This window comes from Schistocerca americana, chromosome 2, assembly GCF_021461395.2.
Source record: "Schistocerca americana isolate TAMUIC-IGC-003095 chromosome 2, iqSchAmer2.1, whole genome shotgun sequence".
NCBI classification, from domain to species: Eukaryota; Metazoa; Arthropoda; class Insecta; order Orthoptera; family Acrididae; genus Schistocerca; species Schistocerca americana.
In genome coordinates, this window is record NC_060120.1 from 505,689,868 (window position 1) to 505,712,432 (window position 22,565).

A 22,565-nucleotide genomic window follows, 5' to 3' on the forward strand; every position below is an offset into this window, starting at 1 on the left:
ATTTCATTACATTACAAAACTGTATTATGCTGCGTCCATAGGCCAATAGCTAAATTCTTACACCTAGCTCATAGCTTAAAGTGTTACATCCTACCTTTAACACAGTGCAACAGCAACTACTACTGCACTCGGCGCGCCCCTACTTACAATCGATTCAGCCCTCAGGCAACATCTTTGGTTTTGTGGTGTCAAAGATACAATCACTTCTACATGTGATAACCATTTCATGTTATTTCTCATGAAATATATTATATAATCTGGTTCCACATGCAAGTGGACCCATCACATAACCTTCCAGTTGCGTTTGTTAAATTTACCATACGGTTTGGATGTGAAAGGGACACCAAATTTAGGGAACCGTACCGACATCCCCCACAAAATAATCCAATAAATATTCCGAAAATCTAAATAAGGTACAGTCGAGAAGAGGTTTGAGCTACGCTCTTCCCGACGTGAGACCACAGAATTAACCAGAGTGCTAACGTGGCAACCCGAGATAGAGCAGTGCTTCAGTGAGATGAGAGAGTAAAGCCTCTCTAGGCATATTTCTTCAGTAGTGTTAACATCTCTTCTTAGCGCCGCGTACGTAGTCAAATTTAAATTTGCTCTCTGCGGGCCTTGAATGGCTCGGCAACGAACATTCCTGTGATGTTCGAATACAATATTAATGACATAACCCGACTCAGCGACGTTGATCAAGTCTCATGGCATAATGTTTCGAAACGACGTGAAATGGGACGAGCACGTAAGGTCAGTTACATGGAAAGCGAATGCAGACTTCGTGGAGTTCTGGCGAAGTGTAGCGCACTTACACAGTGGATACGTCATAGAGAATTGCTTTGAGATCCTGAGTGTTCAAAAAAGGTTCAAATGGCTCTGAGCACTATTGAACTTAACATCTGAGGTCATCAAGAACTACTTAAACCTAATGAACCTAAGGACATCACACACATCCATGCCTGAGGCAGAATCCGAACCTGCGACCGTAGCGGTCGCGTGGTTCCAGACAGAAGCACCTAGAACTGCTCGGCCACTCCGGGCCGGCAATCCTGAGTGTTGATCGAGTTTTTTGAATCACCAGCAGGCCAGATCAAAGGAACACGTCTCCATCCGGGTATTTGTTACCAATCGTTACGATCAGTTTATGTAAAGAAAGCAACTTAGCGCCTTTAGTTGACATTTCCTACTCAGCTGTTATAGGTATTAAGATTTGCATGTACTTCATGTACCAGAACACTTGGAACCCCAGACATTTTATAGCTATTAATACCAGTTTTTATGTGTGTAGGAAGGCTACTTGGAGCCTGTGGTTTATATCTGATGTACGGTTATTTTAGTTATTAAGATGTGCATGTGTTCCAAAGAGAAGGCCACCTGGAGCCATTCAATTCTTGATTTTACTGTTAGGTTTTCTTAATTAACTGAGAAACAGCATTCTAATTTTCATAACATGTTATGAGGAGTTTGTGTAAGAACTTACTTCAAATGGCTGTCAGAGCCATTAACTTTAAAATTGCACTACAATTTAATTAGCTATGTACTCATGCATTCTCTATAATGGATACTTGTAGCCAACCTATTAACTTCTGTTAATATGTATACCTCACATAATAGGCACATGCCACCATAGGATGAGTATTTCTTATTACCTTCTTAAATATTTTGTTAGGATGTTTACTATGTAAAATGAGCTTGTAGCCATTTTGCTATTGTTCTAATATGCTATATGCATTATGATAGGTATATGGCCACTGCAGATTATGAAGAATTATCCATTAAGAAGCCTGGAGATACTGACAGGTTTCAGATAGCTTACATAAAGGTAAGACAGAGATTTAGGAACCATGTCTTAAATTGTAAGACATTTCCAGGGGCAGATGTGGACTTTGACCACAATCTATTGATTATGAACTGTAGATTAAAACTGAAGAAACTCCAAAAACGTGGGAATTTAAGGAGATGGGAACAGGATAAACTGACTAAACCGGAGGTTGTACAGAGTTTCAGGGAGAGCATAAGGGAACAATTGACAGGAATGGGAGAAGAAATACAGCAGAAGAAGAATGGGTAGCTTTGAGAGATGAAGTAGTGAAGGCAGCAGAGGATCTAGTAGGTAAAAAGACGAGGACTAGTAGAAATCCTTGGGTAACAGAAGAAGTATTGAATTTAATTGATGATGGGAGAAAATATAAAAATACGGTAAACGAAGCAGGCAAAAAGGAATACAAACGTCTCAAAAATGAGATTGAAAGGAAGTGCAAAATGGCTAGGCATGGATGGTCAGAGAACAAATGTAAGGATATAGAGGCTTTTCTCACTAGGGGTAAGATAGACACTGCCTACAGGAAAATTAAAGAGACCTTTGGAGAAAAGAGAACGACTTATATGAATATCAAGAGCTCAGATGGGAACCCAATTATAAGCAAAGAAGAGAAAGCAGAAAGGTGGAAGGAGTATATAGAGGGTCTATACAAGGGCAGTGTACTTGAGGACAATATTATGGAAATTGAAGAGGATGTAGATGAAGGTGAAATGGGAGATACGATACATGCTTGAAGAGTTTGACAGAGCACTGAAAAACGTAATTCGAAACAACACCCCGGAAGTAGAGAACATTCCATTAGAACTACTGACGGCCTTGGGAGAGCCAATCCTGACAAAACTCTTACCATCTGGTAAGCAAGATGTATGAGACAGGCGAAATAACCTCAGACTTCAAGAAGAATATAATAATTCCAATCTCAGATAAAGATTTGAAAATTACCGAACAATCAGTTTAATAAGTCACGGATGCAAAATACTAACGCGAATTCTTTACAGATGAATGGAAAAACTGGTAGACGCCGACCTCTGGAAAGATCAGTTTGGGTTCCGTAGAAATATTGGATCACGTGAGGCAATACTGACCCTACGACTTATCTTAGAAGCTAGATTAAGGAAAGGCAAACCTACATTACTAGCATTTGTAGACTTAGAGAAAGCTTTTGACAATGTTGACTGGAATACTCTCTTTCAAATTCTGAAGTTGGCAGGGGTAAAATACAGGGAGCGAAAGGCTATTTACAAACCAGATGGCAGTTATAAGAATCAAGGGGCACAAAAGGGAAGCAGTGGTTGGGAAGGGAGTGAGACAGGGTTGTAGCCGCCCCCCCCCCATTGTTATTCAATCTGTATATTGATTCAGCATTGAAGGAAAGAAAAGAAAAATTCGGAGTAGGTATTAAAATCGATGGAGAAGAAATAAAATGTATGCACGGAATGGACAGTGTCATGAAAGGAGGCTATAAGATGAACATCAACAAAAGCAAAACGAGGATAATGGAATATAGTCGAATTATGTCGGGTAATGCTGAGGGAATTAGATTAGGAAATGAGACACTTAGAGTAGTAAAGGAGTTTTGCTATCGGGTGATGCTGAGGGAATTAGATTAGGAAATGAGACACTTAAAGTAGTAAAGGAGTTTTGCTATCTGAGGAACAAAATAACTGAACATGGTCAAAGTAGAGAGGATATCAAATGTAGACTAGCAATGGCCAGGAAAGCGTTTCTGAAGAAGAGAAATTTGTTAACATCGAGTATAGGTTTAAGTGTCAGGAAGTCGTTTCTGAAAGTATTTGTATGGAGTGTAGCCATGTATGGAAGTGAAACATGGACGATAAATAGTTTGGACAAGAAGAGAATAGAAGCTTTCGAAAAGTGGTGCTACAGAAGAATGCTGAAGATTAAATAGGTAGATCATATAACTAATGAGGAGGTATTGAATAGGATTACGGAGAAGAGAAGTTTGTTGCACAACTTGAGTAGAAGAAGGGATCTGTTGGTAGGACATGTTCTGAGGCATCAAGGGATCACCAATATAGTATTGGAGGGCAGCGTGGAGGGTAAAAATCGTAGAGGGAGACCAAGAGATGAATACACTAAACAGATTCAGAATGATGCAGGTTGCAGTAGGTACTGGGAGATGGAGTAGCTTACACAGGATAGAGTAGCATGGAGAGCTGCATCAAACCAGTCTCAGGACTGAAGATCACAATAACAACATCCATTACCAATCATATTGTCTTGCCTTGTTTGCTTCAATCGTTATGTCTTGTTTGTTTAGCATGTATGCTAGTACTGATATACTCACAGACAGACTGATGCCACATTTCCTGAGAATTGTCGTACTTTAAGGCAGACTGCTGCCACACTTCTCATTATACTGTATAGAATTGACATGTCATAATATACTTCACTGCAGCTTAGTTTAGTCCATAGTTTTATTAGGATATTATGTCTTTACTGTTCTCTGTTACAACGTTTACTAGAAGTTGGCATGTTGCAACACTAGTGTATGCTGATTTAGAACTTACATAGACATTTTGCTACATTTAATAGGATATGTTCCACTACCTTACCTGTATCACTGCTTCCTTCCTTACATAAATGCTGATCTTAGTAGCTATAAAATATTACACACAGCATATTTGTGGCTCAAAGTGGCCAAGTTTTATAAAGAAATAATTGCTGACCTTAATAAGTAAAAAGTGACAAAAGTAAGGCTCACCATAGCCCTGTTCTTATATGAAATAAATGCTGATCGCAATTGCTAATGTAACAGAAAACATCTGTCTGGCTCAAGGCGGACTAGTTTACATAGCTGAAAAATCATTTGCTTTAAAAATATTCATTGGACTTAAATAAATGCGATGTGGATGAGGATGAGGTTCTGATAAGGGGATATGCAAATACCGAATGGTTCAGGAAGAAACTTGACTTCAAAATCAAGTTTCTCCTTCACAAAATCTAATATGAAACATTTTACATTAACTTCAAAATCAGTGAACTTCTCAACTGTTTTACAATTCTCACTTACTGACGCAGTTAACAATACTTGGATCGTTACATGACAAAAGGTCTGACATCGTTTGACAAAATAGATTCCAAAATTTAACTTCCATGTATCAGATTTACAAAATACACAAAACATTACAATTCGGGTATACCTAAGCAACGTAAACATTAAATCTGATGGAAGATACTTGAGTGTTACATTCAAGGGTCAGTAGTGTAAAATCAGCAAAAACCACATTCCATTGCAGCATTCTTAAAACTAAATATTCAAAATTTCACTAACCTACAAAACCGTATGATGCTGCGTCCATAGGCCACCAGCTAAATTCTCACAGCTAGCCACTAGCTTAAAGTCTTACATCTTACCTTTAACAGAGTGCTGCAGCAACAATTACTGCGCTCCGCGCGGCCCTGCTTACAATCGATTTTGCAACTCAGGCAACATCTTTGGTTCTGTGGTGTCAAATATACAATCTCTTCTTCATGTGATAACTATTTCATGTCATTTTTTATGAACTATATTACAAAATTCCACTCCACGTACAAGTGGACCCCTCACGATGTGATCGTTTCAGTTAAAACAATAACCCCCAAGTATTTAGTTGGGTTTACAGCCTTTAGTGTTGTGTGATTTATCGTGTAACTGAAATTTAGCGAATTCCTTCTATTGGTCATGTTGATTACTTCATGCTTCTCATTATTTAGAGACAATTGCTAGTTTTTTCACCATAAAGATATCTTCTCTCAATCATTTTGCAATTAATTTTAATCATCTGATGATGTTATATGATGGTAAACGACAGTAGCATCTGCAAACAATCTAAGAGGGCTGCTCAGATTGTCTCCTAAATTGTTAATGTCAGAATGTCTGCTAAATAATTTTTGTAGATCAGGAACAGTGGGCCTATAACATTTCCTTGGGGAAAGCTAGATACTGCTTCTGTTTTACTCGATGACGTTCCGTCAGTTATTACGAATTGTGACAATTCTGACAGGAAATAATGAATCAAATCACACAACTGAGACGATACTCCACAGTGGCCTAATCTGATTAAAAGTCACTCGTGAGTAACGGTGTCAAAAGCCTTCTGGAAACATAAAAATATGGAATCAGTTTGACATCCCCTGTCGATAGCACATTACTTTGCGAGAATAAAGAGCTAGTTATGCTTCAAAGGTGAGATGATTGCCAAAAAGAAAGATGTTCTTCAAAAAATCATTTTCTTGTAGATGATTCATATTGATACAAAATATTATTGCAAGTCGACCTTACCAATAATTACATTCACGGTGGTTGCATGCCTCTACAAGGATTTTCAGTCTGACTTAGAGACTGCGTAAGTTTTACTTGTTGTTGTTGTTGTGGTGGTGGTCTTGAATCCTGAGACTGGTTTGATGCAGCTCTCCATGCTACTCTATCCTGTGCAAGCTTCTTCATCTCCCAGTACCTACTGCAGCCTACATCATTCGGAATCTGCTTAGTATATTCATCTCTTGGTCTCCCTCCACGATTTTTACCCTCCACGCTGCCCTCCAGTACTTAATTGGTGGTCCCTTGATGCCTCAGAACATGTCCTACCAACCGATCCCTTCTTCTAGTCAAGTTGTGCCACAAAATCCTCTTCTCCCCAATTCTATTCAATACCTCCTCGTTAGTTTTGTGATCTACCCGTCTAATCTTCAGCATTCTTCTGTAGCACCACATATCGAAAGATTCTTATTCTCTTCCTGTCTAAACTATTTATCGTCCATGTTTCACTTCCATACATGGCTACACTCCATACTAATACTTTCAGAAACGACTTCCTGACACTTAAATCAATACTGGATGTAAACGAATTTCTCTTCTTCAGAAATGCTTTCCTTGCCATTGCCAGTCTACATATTATATCCTCTCTACTTCGATCATCATCAGTTATTTTGCTCCCCAAATAGCAAAACTCGTTTACTACTTTAAGTGTCTCGTTTCCTAATCTAAATCCCTCAGCATCACCCGAGTTACTTCGAGTACATTCCATTATCCTCGTTTTGCTTTTGTTGATGTTCATCTTATACCCTCCGTTCATGACACTGTCCATTCAGTTCAACTGCTCTTCCAAGTCCTTTGCTGTCTCTCACAGAATTACAATGTCATCGGCGAACCTCAAAGTTTCTATATCTTCTAAATGGATTTTAATACCTACTCCGAACTTTTCTTTTGTTTCCTTTACTGCTTGCTCAATATACAGAATGAATAGCATCGGGAGAAGCTACAACCCCGTCTCACTCCCTTCCCAATCACTGCTTCCCTTTCATGTCCCTCGACTCTAATAACTGCCATTTTTTCTGTAAAAATTCTAAATAGCCTTTCGCTCCCTGTATTTTATCCATGCCAACTTCAGAATTTGAAGGAGAGTATTCCAGTCAACATTGTCAAAAGCTTTCTCTAAGTCTACAAATCCTAGAAAAGTGGGTTTTCCTTTCCCTAATCTTTCTTCTAAGATACGTCGTAGGGTCAGTATTGCCTCACGTGTTCCTACATTTCTACGGAATCCAAACTGATCTTCCCCGAGTTCGGCTTCTACCAAATTTTCCATTCGTCTGTAAAGAATTCGCGTTGGTATTTTGCAGCTGTGTCTTATTAAGCTGATAGTTCGTTAATTTTCACATCTGTCAACATCTGCTTTCTTCGCGATTGGAATTATTATATCTTCTTGAAGCCTGAGGGTATTTCGCCTGTCTCATACACCTTGCTCACGAGGTGGTAGAGTTTTGTCAGGACTGGCTCTCCCAAGGCCGTCAGTAGTTCTAATGGAATGTTCTCTACTCCCGGGCCTTGTTTCGACTTAGGTCTTTCAGTGCTGTGTCAAACTCTTCACGCAGTATCATATCTTCCATTTTATCTTCATCTACATCCTCTTCTATAACATTGCCCTCAAGTACATCGCCCTAGTATAGACCCTCTGTATACTCCTTCCATCTTTCTGATTTCCATTCTTTGCTTAGAACTGGGTTCCCATCTGAGCTCTTGATATTCGTATAAGTCGTTCTCTTTTCTCCAAAGGTCTCTTTAATTTTCCTGTAGGCAGTATCTGTCTTACCCCTAGTGAGATGAGCCTCTACATCCTTACATTTGTCCTCTAGCCATACCTGCTTAGCCATTTTGCACTTCCTGTCGATCTCATTTTTGAGACGTTTGTATTCCTTTTTGCCTGCTTCGTTTACCGCTTTTTTATATTTTCTCCTTTCATCTATTAAAATCAATACTTCTTCTGTTACCCAAGGATTTCTACTAGCCCTCGTCCTTTTACCTACTAGATTGCTGCCTTCACTGCTTCATCCCTCAAAGCTACCCAATCTTCTTCTACTGTACTTCTTTCACCCTTTCTTGTCACTTATTCCCTTATGCTCTCCCTGAAACTCTGTATAACCTCTGGTATAGTCAGTACCATCTCCTTAAATTCCCACCATTTTTCAGTTTCTTCAGTTTTAATCTACAGCCCACAACCAATAGATTGTGGTCAGAGTCCACATCTGTCCCTGGATATGTCTTACAATTTAAAATCTGGTTCCAAAATCTCTGTCTCACCATTATATAATCTATCTAATACCTTCTAGTATCTCCAGGATTTTTCCATGTATACAACTTTCTTTCATGATTCTTGAACCACATGTTAACTATGATTAAGTTATGCTCTGTGCAAAATTCTACCAGGCGTCTTCCTCTTTCATTTCTTAGCCCCAATCCATATTCACCTACTACGTTTCCTTCTCTCCCTTTTCCTACTCTCGAATTCCAGTCACCCATGACTATTAAAGTTTCTTCTCCCTTCACTACCTGAATAATTTCTTTTATCTCATCATACAGTTCAACAATTTCTTCATCATCTGCAGAGCTAGTTGGCAAATAAACTTGTACTACTGTAGTAGGCGTGGGCTTCGTGTCTATCTTGGCCACAATAATGCGTTCACTAAGCTGTTGGTAGTAGCTTACCCGCACTCCTATTTTTCTATTCATTATTAAACCTACTCCTGCATTACCCCTATTTGATTTTGTATTTATAACCCTGTATTCACGTGACTAAAAGTCTTGTTCCTCCTGCAATGAACTTCACTAATTCCCACTATACCTAACTTTAACCTATCCATTTCCCTTTTTAAATTTTCTAACCTACCTGCCCGATTAAGTGATCTGACATTCAACGCTCCGATCCGTAGAACGCCAGTTTTCTTTCTCCTGATAACGACGTCCTCTTGAGTAGTCCCCGCCCGGAGATCCGAATGGGGGACTATTTTACCTCCGGAATATTTTACCCAAGAGGACGCCATCATCGTTTAATCATACAGTAAAGCTGCACTCCCTTGCGAGAAATTACGGCCGTAGTTTCCCCTTGCTTTCAGCCATTCGCAGTACCACAACAGCAAAGCCGTTTTGGTTAGTGTTACAGGGCCAGATCAGTCAATCATCCAGACTGTTGCCCCTGCAACTACTGAATAGGCTGCTGCCCCTCTTCAGGAACCACATGTTTGTCTCGCCTCTCAACAGATACCCCTCCATTGTGGTTGCACCTACGGTACGGCTATCTGTATCATTGAGGCACGCAAGCCTCCCCACCAACGTCAAGGTCCATGGTTCATGGGGGGGAGGAAGTTTTACTTATCTTTGCAAAATTAATGCAGCTGTAAGCCTTGCACGCAATGAGGAGCGAGAGATTGAAGAACTGAGGAACAATTAGGATCAGGTATCCGCTGATAACCATTTCATGTCATTTTTCATGAAATATATTATATAATCTGGTTCCACATACAAGTGGACCCATCACATAACCTTCCAATGGTGTTTGTTAAATTTACCATACGGTTTGGATGTGAAATGGACACCAAATGGAGAGAAAATTATTTACATCTGTATTTACAATTTGACTAATAAGTATTATATAATCATCACAATATAATCCTAAAGACAGTATAAATGTTCGTGCTGTTGAGCAAACTGGTGCTCTGGTGCATAAGCAGCAAATTTAAAGTCTGGTCGTTTCATATACAAAATATTCTATCTTCATTTTGCTAGTTGATGCATAACATTAGTGTAACTAAGAATAAAGTATATCCCTAGATGTCAAGAAAATAATGGAAATATGGTAAATGCTTAACAACTTGACCAGAAGAAGGGATCGCTTGGTAAGACATGTTCTGAGGCATCAAGGGATCACCAATTTAGTACTGGAGGGCAGCGTAGAGGGTAAAAATCGTAGAGGGAGACCAAGAGATGAATACACTAAGCAGATTCCGAATGATGTAGGCTGCAGTAGGTACTGGGAGATGAAGCAGCTTGTATAGGATAGAGTAGCATGGAGAGCTGCATCAAACCAGTCTCAGGACTGAAGACCAGAACAACAACATCATCCGCTGCGTATCAGTGCTAGTTCCGATAGCCGTCTATAGTTACAGATACTGATAGATCCTATAACGCGGGCCTTTAGAGTTCTCATGAGTGCTACTTTACATAAGCAACCTTCGATGATTAATGGCGGTTACAGCAAAAACTAAAACTATCGCTTTAGCGAGAATCTCGCTCACTATTTTCAGGGACCATTATGTGGAAGCTGGGCAACGCTGATGATTACCGTGATTACTTTGCAATGATGTACTCAGAGACTCATCTGGACAGGCTATTAGCGAAAATTACTGTTTAGTGACAGTACCAGATTATACCTTGGCACCAGTGGTAGCCATCTTACAGCTTGATGACGACCGGCAGAAAGGTATCACCGATGTATAGCGCAACTGCATAAAGGAACAGCTCGGGAATACTGGACTATACATCTGTTGTAAGCCGCCACGGTGTTTGTAACATACAGCATGTGCATGTGTGGTTGCTTAATGTTGTCAGCGCATTAGAATTCTCACCCTTACAAATGTTCAAGGTGACCCTGCGCCGTGCGTAGCGGCCACGCGCCCTGAGGCGCCATGTCACGAATTGAGCGGCCCCTCCCGCCGGAGGTTCGAGTCGTTTCTCGGGTATGAGTGTGTGTGTTGTTCTAAGTTACTTTAAGTAGTGTGTAAGTCTAGAGACCGATGGCCTCAGCAGTTTGGTCGCTTAGGAATTCACACACATGACCCTGCTACTGACAGCTATACCTAGGGATTTCCATGAAAAGAGCTATCATGACATCACCAATCACTGCTATTAGAAGAAATCACAATGTAAATACAGTAAATTATTTTATTTAGAGTACAAGAAAATTATAAGGCGCACTATGTCACACTCTGCCCTACATACACTACTGGCCATTAAAATTGCTACACCAAGAAGTAATGAAGATGATAAACGAGTACTCATTGGTCAAATATATTATACTAGAACTGCCATGTGATTACATTTTCACGCAATTTGGGAGCAGTACCCAGTACCCAGAACAACCACCTCTGGCCATAATAACGGCATTGATACGCCTTGGCATTGAGTCAAACACAGATTGGACGGCGTGTACATGTACAGCTACCCATGCAGCTTCAACCCGATACCACAGTTCCTCAAGAGTAATGCCTGGCGTATTGTGACGAGACAGTTGCTAGGCCACTATTGACCAGACGTATTCAACTGGGGAGAGATCTGGAGAATGTGATGGCCAGTGCAGCAGTCGAACATTTTCTGTATCCAGAAAGGCCCGTACAGGACCTACAACATGCGGTCGTGCATTATCCTGCTGAAATGTAGGGTTTCACAGGGATTGAATGAAGGGCACAGCCACGGGTCGTAACACATCTGAATTGTAACGTCCACTTTTCAAAGTGGCGTCAATGGGAACAAGAGGTGGCCAAGACGTGTAACCAATGGCACCCCAAACCATCACGCCGGGTGGTACGCCAGTATGGCGATGGCGAGCACATGCTTCCAATGTGCGTTCACCGCGATGTCGCTAAACACGGATGCGACCATCATGATGCTGTAAACAGAACCTTGATTCATCCAAAAAAAATGACGTTTTGCCTATCGTGCACCCAGGTTCGTCGTTGAGTACACCATCGCAGCCGCTCCTATCTGTGATGCAGCGTCAAGGGTAACCGCAGCCACGGTCTCCGAGCTGATAGTCCATGCTGCTGTAAACGTCATCGAACTGTTCGTGTAGATGGTTGTTGTGTTGCAAACGTCCCCATCTGTTGACTCAGTTATCGAGACGTGGCTGCACGATCCATTACAGCCTTGCGGATAAGATGCCTGTCATCTCAACTGCTAGTGATACGAGGCCGTTGGGATCCAGCACGGCGTTCCGTATTACCCTCCTGAACCCACCGATTCCATATTCTGCTAACAGTCATTGGATCTCGACCAGCGCGAGCAGAAATATCGCGATACGATAAAGCGCAATCGCGATAGGCTACAATCCGACCTTTATCAAAGTCGGAAACGTGATGGTACGCATTTCTCATCTTTACACGAGGCATCACAACAACGTTTCACCAGGCAACGCCAGTCAACTGCTGTTTGTGTATCAGAAATCGGTTGGAATCTTTACTCATGTCAACACGTCGTAGTTGTCGCCATCGGCACCAACCTTGTGTGAATACTCTGAAAAGCTAATCATTTGCATATCACAGCATCTTCTTCCTGTCGGTTAAATTTCCCGTCTGTAGCAAGTCATCTTCGTGGTGTAGCAATTTTAATGGCCAGTAGTGTACTAACAATTTCTGTAGTACTTCAAGTCTGGGTGTTAATTACAGCTGAGTTCTGACACAAAGGGCAATGTGGGCAACATGTTCCTCAGATGCCGCTGTCGGCTAAAGAGGGGGCGGGAAGAGGCTTGTTGTCTTCTGCTAGGGCGGAAATTTACTACTCTGAGAGAGAGCACAGCAAAGAGGCGGCTTTTTAGGATGCTGGAGGGTACCCCTCTCGTGGACAGAGCATGAGAGAGGTCCCTCTTTGGGGGACAGAAAACATTTCACAATAGCGTACCTGGACAAGGAGTGTCAGGGGTGGAGCAATGCCAACGAACGTAGACGCCACATGTCCAGGAGGGAGCGGGCTATGGTTGGAGGGACCAGCCGAGGAAACAATCCTGTTGGGATCAGTCGAAGACAGCTCACTCCGGAGATCGATCTACAGACTTCGCTGGCAATAGCCACAGTGGAGAATCTGGGATTGGAGACGATTTTAAGTCATTCCTTTGTGGCAAAGTTGTTATTCTGTTTATTTAGATGTCAGTTTTTGGTGTGGCAAGTTGATAAAAAAATGTATTCCTTTGCCATCTTTTACAAGAGACTGAATACTATTTTGTGGTCAGCATGAAAGCGATGGAGATGATACTGACCGCAATTTCCATGAGTACACTGTTCTTGTACTCGCAGAAAGACTTACTCAGTGGTAATCAGGAACTATGATTATAAATAAGTGTTTTGATTTCTAACTGATTCACATATACAGTAAAAGTTCACATGCACAAGCATGTATAATAATAATAATAATAATAATAATAATGTCTCTATCTTAAACAGCACTATGAGCAGTTCAGAGGCCACTTCTACAGTAAGTTCTAATTGAAATGGTCTCTCGCCCTGACTTATAAGGATCAAAGTTAAATGCTCGCCACAGAAAATAGCCTCATTGCCTGCCACGCGGTATTGTTAACATTGCGGGTGGCACACAAACAGTTACTTCGGCGAAATCTAAGCGATCCAGGACGGTACACAGTACTACCTATTAGTATCGAAAAACATGCGCTTGGCAGCAAATCGGCTGTGACGTTATCCGAGGCAGCACGTAAGCCAGTGTTTCACGCGGAGAGGTTGATAGCTGGGTGCGAAGTTAATGTGTATTGCATCTCCGGCCGTATTTGTAAATGGGCGCAGTGAATGACCGAACGGAACATTTGCCGTCATCCGCTCTTTGGCGAGGTAGCAGCATCTAAGAAACCGGTTTCTCGGACACATTATTTAATTACTCGGCCATGAATTACTAATAGTAATCTACAAATGAATGGAGTTTAGTTTGTTTTAATTACAGAAAAAGTTTTAACTCGACTGCATTTAAACTTCGCCGGCTAGAATGTTTAGAACGGAAACGGCAGTAGAACACAACCTCTGAACTACATCTTTAAGAGACCTTGTATTGATTGTTCCTCTGAACTACATCTTCAAGAGACCTTGTATTGATTGTTATTTACATTAAAGTCTTGAAACTTGTTCTAGCTTTACTATTTAATGTATTTAATGAAGTGTTCAATCAGAACTTTCTCTCATTAATATAAATGATGTTTAATCTATTATGAATATGGACGTTCTTATTCCAGATTTAGTTTCAGTAAATTACTTGAAAACTATTAGAGGTAGCTTAATGGAGATCAGATAGTTATTGTTTTTATATCAAACTAAAGCTTCGTACGAATTTTCACGTTTTTGAGTCATACTTAGCACCTAAAATTTTTCTTGTAAACACCGACTTAGACCAAAATATTGTTCCGATCAAGTTGAGACTCGCGACAGTTAGTTAACTGTGACATTCTGAACAATTTTTGACTTTAGCGTCACATGTTTTTTACCGAAAACATTATATTTAGTGAAGCATAATCGTCTGATGATCCTGAGATTTAACAGTTTTAACATTTGTATACTGAAGCATAAGTTGACAATGTTTGTAAAGGCTGCTTTAATTTTTAGTTTCAGTTTCACTCTTAGATTATGACGGAATACTCGTATGCTACGCATAGGTGTGTTACGATGACGTGGCACTAGTATCAGTGAACTGGGGTAAGTCCCGGTACACTCACTCGCCTCTGTAACTCTCAAATGATACAGCGCTTGTTTCGCCACATATTCCTTAGCCCTCTGTGAAGTCTGGCACATTGAAGTGCTTCTTTACGGGAGAATACTTGAGTCGAATCACTGTCCCTGGCTTGTGGGCAAAAAAGATCTTGTGTTCTGGCTTGTACTGAAGTGACTTCAGCCCTAGGAGTTTCCAAATGGTGTGCTGCGTCCACAGTGTAGGCAGAGAAATTCAGGTACGCACAGTAGCCAATCCCCAGCGGGATTACAGGTGATATGTGCACTCCGATTCGGCGGATAGAGAAGCACTCACAGTAAATGCATTATATTCCAATTGTTTGTTCACTGAGAATTTTCTGAAAGTGCCGCCCCCTCTTTAGCCGACAGCGGCATCTGAGGAACATGTTGCCCACATTGCCCTTTGTGTCAGAACTCAGCTGTAATTAACACCCAGACTTGAAGTACTACAGAAATTGTTAGTACACTACTGGCCACTAAAATTGCTACACCACGAAGATGACGTGCTACAGACGCGAAATTTAACCGACAGGAAGAAGATGCTGTGATATGCAAATGATTAGTTTTTCAGAGCATTCACACAAGGATGGTGCCGGAGTCGCTACCTACAACGTACTGACATGGGGTAAGTTTCCAACCGATTTCTCATACACAAACAGCAGTTGACCGGCGCTGCCTGGTAAAACGTTGTTGTGATGCCTCGTGTAAGGAGGAAAAATGCATACCATCACGTTTCCGACTTTGATAATGGTCGGATTGTAGCCTATTGCGATTACAGTTTATCGTAACGCGACATTGTTGCTCGCGTTGGTCGAGATACTATGACTGTAAGCAGAATAAGGAATCGGTGGGTTCTGAAGGGTAATATGGAACGCCGTGCTGGATCCCAACGGCCTCGTATCACTAGCAGTCGAGATGACAGACATCTTATCCGCGTGGCTGTAACGGATCGTGCAACCACGTCTTGATCCCTGAGTCAACAGATGGGGACGTTTGCAAGACAACAACCGCCTGCGCGAACAGTTCCACGACGTTTGCAGCAGCATGGACTATCAGTTCGGAGACCATGGCTGCGGTTACCCTTGACGCTGCATCACAGACAGTAGCGCCTGCGATGGTGTACTCAACGACGAACCTGGGTGCACGAATGGCAAAACGTCATTTTTTCGCATGAATCCAGGGTCTGTTTACAGCATCGTGATGGTCGCATCCATGTTTAGCGACATCGCGGTGAACGCACATTGGAAGCGTGTATTCGTCATCGCCATACTGGCGTATCACTCGGCGTGATGGTATGGGGTGCCATTGGTTACCCTTCATTCGGTCCCTGCGAAACCCTACATTTCAGCAGGATAACGCACGACCGCACATTGCAGGTACTGTACGGGCCTTCCTGGATACAGAAAATGTTCGACTGCTGCCCTGGCCAGCACATTCACCAGATCTCTCCGCAATTCAAAATGTCTGGTCAATGGTGGCCGAGAAACTGGCTAGTCACAATACGCCAGTCACTACTCTTGATGAACTGTGGCATCGTGTTGAAGCTGCATGGGCAGCTGTACCTGTACACGCCATCCAAGCTGTGTTTGACTCAATGCCCAGGTGTATCAAGGCCGTTATTACGTCCAGAGGTGGATATTCTGGGTGCTGATTTCACCGGATCTATGTACCCAAATTGGGTGAAAATGTAATCACATGACAGTTCTAGTACAATGTATTTGTCCAATGAATACTTGTTTATCATCTGCATTTCTTCTTGGTGTAGCAATTTTAATGGCCAGTAGTGTATGTAGTGATAGCCGGCACCTGTCAATGAAGGGAGTAATAATCAGATAGTACATTGTAAACATTGATCTAGTACAAATATGAATATAAATCAAAGGTGTTCATGTGCTTGGTTACCAGAACGAGATAACGTCAAATTTCTGGTGTTGATCTGTAACCAAAGGCTAAGACAAGAGGAGAGGATCAAAATCGACATTAAATTTTCTTAAGAGATTTTTAATGAATCGCAGTCTGTCATCTGTTGTTGTTGTTGTGGTCTTCAGTCCTGAGACTGGCTTGATGCTGCTCTCCATGCTACCCTATCCTACGCAAGCTTCTTCATCTCCCAGTACTTACTGCAACCCATATTCTTCTGAATCTGCTTAGTGAGTTTATCTCTTGGTCCCCCCTCCCCCCCCCCCCCTATGATTTTTACGCTCCACGCTGCCCTCCAATGCTAAAATTGTTATCCCTTGATGCCTCAGAAAAAAATGGTTCAAATGGCTCTGAGCACGATGGGACTCAACTGCTGAGGTCATTAGTCCCCTAGAACTTAGAACTAGTTAAACCTAACTAACCTAAGGACATCACACACATCCATGCCCGAGGCAGGATTCGAACCTGTGACCGTAGCGGTCTCGCGGTTCCAGACTGCAGCGCCAGAACCGCGCGGCCACTTCGGCCGGCTGATGCCTCAGAACATGTCCTACTATAGCCGGTCCCTTCTTTTGTCAAGTTGTGCCACATACTCCTCCCCAATTCAATTCAATACCTCCTCGTTAGTTTTGTGATCTACCCATCGAATCTTCAGCATTCTTCTGTAGCACCACATTTCGAAAGCTTCCATTGTCATCTTGTCCAAACTATTTGTCGTCCATGTTTCACTTCCATACATGGCTACACTCCATACAAATACTTTCAGAAACGACTTCCTGACACTTAAATCTATACTCGATGATAACAAATTTCTCCTCTTCAGAAACGCTTTCCTTGCCATTGCCAGTCTACATTTTATATCTTCTCTACTTCGACCATGATCAGTTATTTTGCTCCCCAAATAGCAAAACTCGTTTACTACTTTAAGTGCCTCATTTCCTAATCTAATTCCCTCAGCGTCACCCGACTTAATTCGACTACATTCCATTATCCACGTTTTGCTTTTGTTGATGTTCATCTTATATCCTCCATTCAAGACACTGTCCATTCCGTTCAACTGCTCTTCCACGTCCTTTGCTGTCTCTGATAGAATTACAATGTCATCGGCGAACCTCAAAGTTTTTATTTCTTCTCCATGGATTTTAATACCTACTCCGAATTTTGCTTTTGTTTCCTCGGGGAGGGGCTACAACACTGTCTCACTCCCTTCCCAACCACTGCTTCCCTTTCATGCCCCTCGATTCTTATAACTGCAATATGGTTTCTGTACAAATTGTAAATAGCCTTTCGCTTTCTCTGAGTCTACAAATGCTAGAAACGTAGGTTTGCCGTTTCTTAATCTAGCTTTTAAAATAAGTCGTAAGGTCAGTTTTGCCTTCTACGGAATCCAAACTGATCTTCCCCGACGTCGGCTTCTACTAGTTTTTCCATTAGTCTGTAAAGAATTCGCGTTAGTATTTTGCAGCTGTGTCTTATTAAACTGATAGTTCGGTAATTTTCACACCTGTCAACACCTGCTTTCTTTGGGATTGGAGTTATTATATTCTTCTTGAAGTCTGAGGGTATTTCGCCTATCTCATACACCTAGCTCACGAGATGGTAGAGTTTTGTCACGACTGGCCCTCCCAAGGCCATCAGTAGTTCTAATGGAATGTTCTCTACTCCCATGGCCTTGTTTCGACTCAGGTCTTTCAGTGCTCCATCAAAATCTTCACGCAGTATCGTTACTCCCATTTCATCTTCATCTACATCCTCTTCCATTTTCATAATATTATCCTGAAGTACATCGCCCTTGTACAGACCCTCTATATGCTCCTTCAACCTTTTTGCTTTCCCTTCTTTGGTTAGAACTGGGTTCCCATCTGAGGTATTGATATTCATACAAGTGGTTGTCTTTTCTCCAAAGGTCTCTCTAATTTTCCTGTAGGCAGTATCTATCTTACGCCTAGTGAGATAAGTCTCTACATCCTTACATTTGTCCTCTAGCCATCCCTGCTTAGCCATTTTGCACTTCCTGTCGATCTCATTTTTGAGACGTTTGTATACCTTTTTGCCTGCTTCATTTACCACATTCCTATATTTTCTCCTTTCGTCAATTAAGTTCAATATTTCTTCTGTTACCCAAGGAGTTCTACTAGCCCTTGTCTTCTTACCTCTTTGATCCTCTGCTGCCTTCACTGCTGTTGGTAGTAGCTTACCCGCACTCTTATGTTTCTATTCATTATTAAACCTACTCCTGCATTACCCCTATTTGATTTTGTATTTATAACCCTGTATTCACGTGACTAAAAGTCTTGTTCCTCCTGCCACCGAACTTCACTAATTCCCACTATATCTAACTTTAACCTATCCATTTCCCTTTCTAAATTTTCTAATCTACCTGCTCGGTTAAGGGATCTGACATTCCACGATCCGATCCGTAGAACACCAGTTTTCGTTTTCCTAATAACGACGTCCTCTTGAGTAGCCCCCGCCCGGAGATCCGAATGGGGGACTAATTTACCCCCGGAATGTTTTACCCAAGAGGACGCCATCATCATTTATCCATACAGTAAAGCTGCATGCCCTCGGGAAAAATTACGGGCGTAGTTTCCTCTTGCTTTCATCCGTTCGCAGTACCAGCACAGCAAGGCCGTTTTGGTTAATGTTGCAAGGCCAGGTCAGTCAATCATCCAGACTGTTGCCCCTGCAACAACTGAAAAGGCAGCTGCCCCTCTTCTGTTATCTACTCTCTCTTATTGGGTCAGTTTTCATTAGGTTGGTATGAACGGTTATTACCAGATATTTTTCGACATCCTTATTCCACTTATGCGGGCTGCAACTCTATGCCACTAGAGGTTTCTGAATGTAGCGTGTGGGATGGCAGTGTGTAATGTAAATATGTCACTGTGTGGGAATTGTACTTAGGCTAAAATAAAAAGTAAAAACAAGTTGAAACAATTTTTAAGCCTGTCTCCTCTTTGCAGGCAGCCATACCGAACATACACATCTCATTTCAGTGTAATTCTGATGGCACCACATTCTAGTCTTATTGTTATTGCATGTTTTTTATTTAACACAGTTTTGTTTTTAAATATGATTACAGATTCTTGTATTGGGGAGGAAAATGTACTAAGTCTGTGCAGCTATGTTGGCTGCTGTACCAGAGAGTGCAGTGGTTATCGTATCTGCCTACTCAGCAGCAGGATTAAGTTCAATTCCTCGATCTGATACAAATTTTAATTCATTGCATTGGTCTGTATTAAGTTTCTTAATTTGTTGTTATCATGTCAGTATTTCCGTGTACACTGATGTTTTACTCCTATTCATCTTTCTCCCTGCCCTCTCCTCTCCCTATTTTTAGTTGCACGTACTGTATTGTTTTGGCATATTTTCTGAGCAATGTTCGTTTTTGTAGATTTCTACATTTTACTTCTGTTACTGTGGTTCATCACATGTATGACCATTCTTTCACGTCTACCGTTCTGATGTGTTCAGTGCTATGATATCATCTCTGTAGGATAGCAAATTTATCCCTCTTCATTGATGTTTCCCCCATCCCTTTTTGCCTCTCCTCTATCCCTACTTTTAATTACCTATACTGTATTGTTTTAGCAATATTATGTGAGCAACGTCAGTTCTGATACGTTTTTACATTTTATTTGTGTGGTTATGATTCATCATACGTTTAGCATTCTGTTACATCTTTCTTGTACTTTACGTAACATTTTACTTGCATGTTCATCCAGTGCGCTATATCACCACTAGCACCACTTGTTGGACCCTTCGTCAACTTAGGAGTTATGGCTTGTGCAGTCAGCTATGCTATGGAACACGTCATATTCACGCGACACCAAACTTCCAGGGTGAAGTTCTTCTCCCTGATTTGGTGTCTGTTTTCCACGCACTCTTCGTTGTATTTTCTTCGTTGTCTTTTAGCTACATTTACTGTGCTACTGCTGATTTTGTAACATTTTCCAGATATCCTGAAAATGAGTGCATTCTAAACGCCCCAATAACGCAGTTTCGTTACATCTAGTGACAATTGTACACAAATCAAAAAAAAGTTTTTCGTCACTTCGGTTCCGAGAATTCCGGAACCTATACAGAAAATTGGAAAAGAGATAAACATAAACATCACTTCCACCCTTTTGACTGCTCATGAAAACCACACTTTGCACGTTGTACCACCACACAGCGAGACCTTCAGAGGTGGTGCTCGAGGTTGCTGTACACACAGGTTCCTCTAATACCCAGTAGCATGTCCTCTCGCATTGATGCATGCCTGGTTTCGTCGTAGCATACTATCCACTAGTTCATCAAGGCACTTTTGGGCTAGACTGTCCCACTCCTCAACGGCTATTCGGTGTATATCCCTCGGAGTGCTTGGTGGGTCACGTCGCACATAAACAGCCTTTTCAGCCTACCTCATGCACGATCCATAGTGTTCATGTCTGGAGAACATGCTGGCCACTCTAGTCGAGCGATGTCGTTACACTGATGGAAGTCGTTCACAAGAAGTTCATGATGGGGGCGCGAATTGTCGTCCATGAAGACGAATGTCTCGCCAATATGCTGCCGATGTAGCTGCACTATCGCTCATAGGATGGCATTCACGTATTGTACAGCGACGTACGTCAGACTTACATAATGCCACCCCAAAACAGCAGGGAACCTCCACCTTGCTGCACTCGCTGGCGTTCAGCCTGACCGTGTTGCCTCCAGACACGTCTCCGACGATTGTCTGGTTGAAGGAATATGCGACACTCATCGGAGAAGAGCACGTGACGCCAACTCTAAGCGGTCCATTCGGCATGTTGTTGGACCCATCCGTACCGCGGTGCATGGTGCTGTGTTTGCATAGGTGGACGTCGCCATGGACGTCGGGAGTGAAGTTGCCCATCATGAGGCTGTGGCAGCACGACAAGCGTTAATCAACATGGTGGCGTTGCTGCCAGGGTTCCTCCAAGCCAAAATCCATAGGTAGGGGTCATCCACTGCAGTAGTAGCATTTGCGCGGCCTGAGTGAGGCATGTCATCGACAGTTTCTGTCTCTCTGTATCTCCACCATGTCCGAACAACATCGCTTTTGTTCATTCGGAGACGCCTGAACACTTGCCTTGTTGAGAGCCCTCCCTGGCACAAAGTAACACCGCGGAAGCGATCGAACCGCGGTATTGAACATCTAGGCATGGTTGAACTACAGACAACACGAGCCGCATACCTCCTTCCTGGTGGAATGACTGGAACTGATCGGCTGTCGGTCCTCCTCCGTCTAACAGGCGCTGCTCATGCATGGTTGCTTACATCTTTGGGAGGGTCTGTGACATCTCTGAACAGTCAAAGCGACTGTGTCTGTGATACAACATCCACAGTCAACGTCTATCTTCAGGAGTTCTGGGAACCGGGTGATTTTACCCTGCGTCTACATAATCGCTGTTCAACATTTAAAATTTGATAAAACTGGCGAATACCTCTTGCGTGATTATATGTCACATCTGGAATTAAGGAACCCCTTCGAGAATATCTCTTTGATAGTGATGAATCGGTGCAAGTAGAGTAGAGGTTGTGGTTTCGTGAAACGAAATCGAAAGTTATACAATGACGCTATCAACATATTGATCTATCGTTGGGAGAAATCTTTGCCGCCACGGTGACTGTGTTGAGGAATAAGTATGCACACATGAAGAGTAAAGATGTAGAAAATTGATATAAAGTTGGTTTTATTTAAAACGCTTTAAGAGTTTCCTCAATAGGGAGAAGTCTTCCGAAGTAAGAGTGATTTCAGGTGTGCCGCAGGGGAGTGTCATGGGACCGTTGCTATTCACAATATACATAAATGACCTTGTGGATGACATCGGAAGTTCACTGAGGCTTTTTGTAGATGATGCTGTGGTGTATCGAGAGGTTGTAACAATGGAAAATTGTACTGAAATGCAGGAGGGTCTGCAGGGAATGGCAATTGAATCTCAATGTAGACAAGTGCAATGTGCTGCGAATACATAGAAATATAGATCCCTTATCATTTAGCTACAAAATAGCAGGTCAGCAACTGGAAGCAGTTAATTCCATA

The 22,565-nt window shown here is 42.0% G+C and overlaps 1 protein-coding gene across 1 annotated transcript in view; it reads right to left on the minus strand.

Annotated features, from left to right (window-relative positions):
• Positions 1 to 22,565, minus strand: part of LOC124594129 (juvenile hormone esterase-like) — a 68,190-nt gene that overhangs the window by 41,406 nt on the left and 4,219 nt on the right. The window lies entirely within an intron of this gene.